The sequence below is a fragment of the Lontra canadensis genome, unplaced genomic scaffold (assembly GCF_010015895.1).
Source record: "Lontra canadensis isolate GAN:19392208 unplaced genomic scaffold, GSC_riverotter_1.0 scaffold199, whole genome shotgun sequence".
In the NCBI taxonomy this organism is placed as follows: Eukaryota; Metazoa; Chordata; class Mammalia; order Carnivora; family Mustelidae; genus Lontra; species Lontra canadensis.
In genome coordinates this window covers 810,538-813,965 of record NW_022631193.1, presented here as the reverse complement: position 1 = coordinate 813,965, position 3,428 = coordinate 810,538, and the positions used below count along the sequence as shown (strand labels likewise).

Sequence of the window (3,428 nt, the reverse complement as noted above, 5' to 3'; positions counted from 1 at the left end):
GGAGGATCTTAGACTAGTTGCATCCCAAAAACACAACTAGGTGACGATCAGATCATCCTAAAACCCCATAAATCTACTTGAAGACTGACAGAACAAACTCCACAATTAAAGGGAGAGACGAGGCCACACCCGGGAAGGTAGGAAGTGTAGAAATGTGGTTTAGGGGAGAACTGATCATAGGTGCTGCTGAGGGGAGTGAGTCATGGTCATGGAGAAAGGTGATAGAGAAAGAGAAAGAGAGAGGTGCACAAAAGAGAATGCACACGGATAGTATTTCCCCAAAGTCCATAATAGGCCCAGAGTCCCCCTAAACCTCCAGCAAGCCTCCACTTGCTCCTCTGAGTGTAGAGAACATCCTAACCCATGAGCAGCACTGTGGGCTGTGGTCAGCACCAACTTTGCCTGTTTGGTGGACAAGACCTCACCATACCAGGTCTGTAAGGTTACTGTGGCTGCAGTCATCCCAGAGAAAGAGGCCACAGGCACCAGTGGCCATGTCAAGAAGATCTGTGAGCTGGTGGCACTGGGTACAGGCAGCAGCAGCTGTGTTGCCTGGCTGGAATTCTCCAGTTGGCAGCTCTACAACTGCCATGGGCTGGTTGTCATCTGCCAGGCCCTGCTCAGGTTCTTGTTCCAGCAGCTCCTTTTGGTGACACAGGTGGCCCAAAGGCAAGGAATGGTTGGTACTGGTCCCCCAGCCTGAGGCTGGCCCCCTCTTTGCAAGCCTCAAATCTTCCTATACCTCTACATCAGCAACACCTTCAAGAGAAGTTCATGACGTCTACTTACCACTACCCTCTAAGGACAGCCTCCTGCTCTGCCCACTGTCCTGCCTGTAGGTCAGTGCCTGGAGAACACTGCCCTGCTCCCGGAGAGAAGGTAGGCAAACAACTGAGGGGTAGATAGTGTGAAAACAAAAGCAGGCCAACACCAAGACATATTGCAATTAAATTTGCAAAATATACTAATACAAACTGAGGGTTTTGAAAGGGAGGGGTTGGGGGGGAGAATGAGTGAGCCTGGTGATGGGTATTATGGAAGGCATGTATTGCATGGAGCACTGGCTGTCGTGCATAAACAATGAATCTTGGATCACTGAAAAAATAAAATAGAATTTTAAAAAATCTTAAAAACAGTAAGGCAAAAGAAGTCCTTAATTTATTAGGGACAACCCATAAGGCTAGCTGGAGATTTTTCAAAAGATAGTTGCTAAGTCAGAAGGAACTGGCATGATATATTCAAAGTGCTGAATGGATAAAATCTGCAGCCAGAAATTATCCAGGAAGGACATCATTCAGGATGTCCTCTCTCCAGGAAAGACATCATTCAGAGTAAAAGGAGAGATAAGGAATTTATGGACAAACAGAAACTAAAGGAGTTCATGACTACTAAACAGCCTTTTAAGAAACATTAAAGGCTACTACTCCTTGGGTGGAAAGGAAAGACCAAAAGTGACAAAGACAAGAAAGGATCAGAGAAATCTCCAGAAACAATGATAAAACATGTAATAAAATGGCTATAAATGCATATCTATTAAAAATTACTTTGAATGTAAATGGACTAAACACTCAAAATACACAGGGTGTCAGATGGATAAGAAAACAAAACAAAAACCAAAACAAACAAAAAAGACCCAACTATAGAGCACCTATAAGATACTTATTTGAGATATGAAGATACCTGCACATTGAAAGTGAGGAGATGCAGAAACATTTATCACAAAAATGGATGTCAAAAGAAAGCTGGAGTAGCAATACTTATATCAGACAAACTAGACTTTAAAACAGACTAACAAAAGACAAAGAAGGACACGGTATCATAATAAAGGGAACAGTCCAACAAGATCCAAGAACTGTAAATATTTATGCACCAAACATGGGAGCAACCAAATATATAAAACATTTAATAACAAATATAAAGGAACCCATTGATAGTAATACAGTAACAGTAGGGGACTTTAATACCTCACTTACATCAGCAGACAGATCACCTAAACAGAACATCAACAGGCAGCAACAGCTTTAAATGACACACTGGACTTGACAAATATACTCAGACTATTCTATCCTAAAATACATTCTTTTCAAGGTTACATGGGATAATATCCAAAACAGATCACATATTAGGTTACAATTCAGGCCTCAACAAACACAAGAAGACTGAAATAATACCATGCATCTTTTCTGACTACAACATTATGAAGCAAGAGCCAACCACAAGAAAAATCTGGAAAGACCACAAATACATGGAAGTCAAATAACATGTGACTAAATTGGGTCAACTAGAAAATCAAACAACAAATAAAAAAATACATGGAAACATGAACATGAAAACACAAGGGTCCAAAATCTTTGGGGTCAAGCAAAAGCAATTCTCAGAGCAATACAACCTTACTGAAGAAGAAAATCTCAAATAAACAACCTAAACTCGAACCTAAAGGAACTAAAAAGCCAAATGAAGCCTAAAGCCAAGAGGATGAAGGAAATAATAAAGATTAAAGCAGAAATAAATGATATAGAAACTACAAAAACAATAGAAGAGATCAGTGAGACCCGGAGTGTACCTAAATAAATAAAATGACATATGAGAGAACAGAAATAAAAACCAACACCGCAAAAATACAGTTATGAGAATATTATGAAAAACTATATGCCAACAAATTGTACCACCTCTAAGAAACTGATAAATTCTTAGAAACGATCAAAACTGAAACAGAAAGTAATAGAAAACTTGAACAGATTGATAATCAGCAAAGAAATTGAATCAATACTTAAAAAAGGACTCCCAAAAGCAAAAATCCAAGACGAGATGGCTTCACAGACAAATTCTGCCAAACATTTAGGACAAATTAAAACCTATTCTTGTCAAACCATTCAGAAAAAAAGAAAAAGAAAGAAAGAAAGAAAGAAAGATAAGGAAAACTTTCAAATTCATTTTATGAAGCCAGCATTACCCTGATACCAAAATCAGATAAAGACTCCACAAAAAAAGAGAACTACAGGCCAATATCCCTGATGAACATGGATGCAAAAATTCTCAATAAAATTCTAGCAAACCAAATCCAACAATACATTAAAAAAATTGTTCACTGTGATCAAGTAGGATTTATTCCTGGGCTTCAAGGGCAATTCAATATTCACAAATCAATGATATACCACATTCATTAAAGAAAGGATAAGAACCATATGATCACAATGAAGTATCACTTCACACTAGTCAGAAAGGCTAAAATTTACAACACAGGAAACAACAGATATTGGTGAGGATGCAGAGGAGGGGAATTCTCTTGCACCATTGGTGGGAATGCAGAATGCTACAGCCATTCTGGAAAACAGTATGGAGGTTCCTCAAAAGTTAAAAGAGAGCTACCCTATGATCTAGCAATTGCACTACTAAGTATTTACCCAAAGGATACAAAAATATAGATT

General features: G+C 38.8%; 1 pseudogene; it reads left to right on the top strand.

Moving 5' to 3' along the window:
- The first annotated feature begins 257 nt into the window (after positions 1 to 257).
- On the top strand, positions 258 to 778 carry LOC116861475 (annotated as a pseudogene).
- Positions 779 to 3,428: the final 2,650 nt, after the last annotated feature.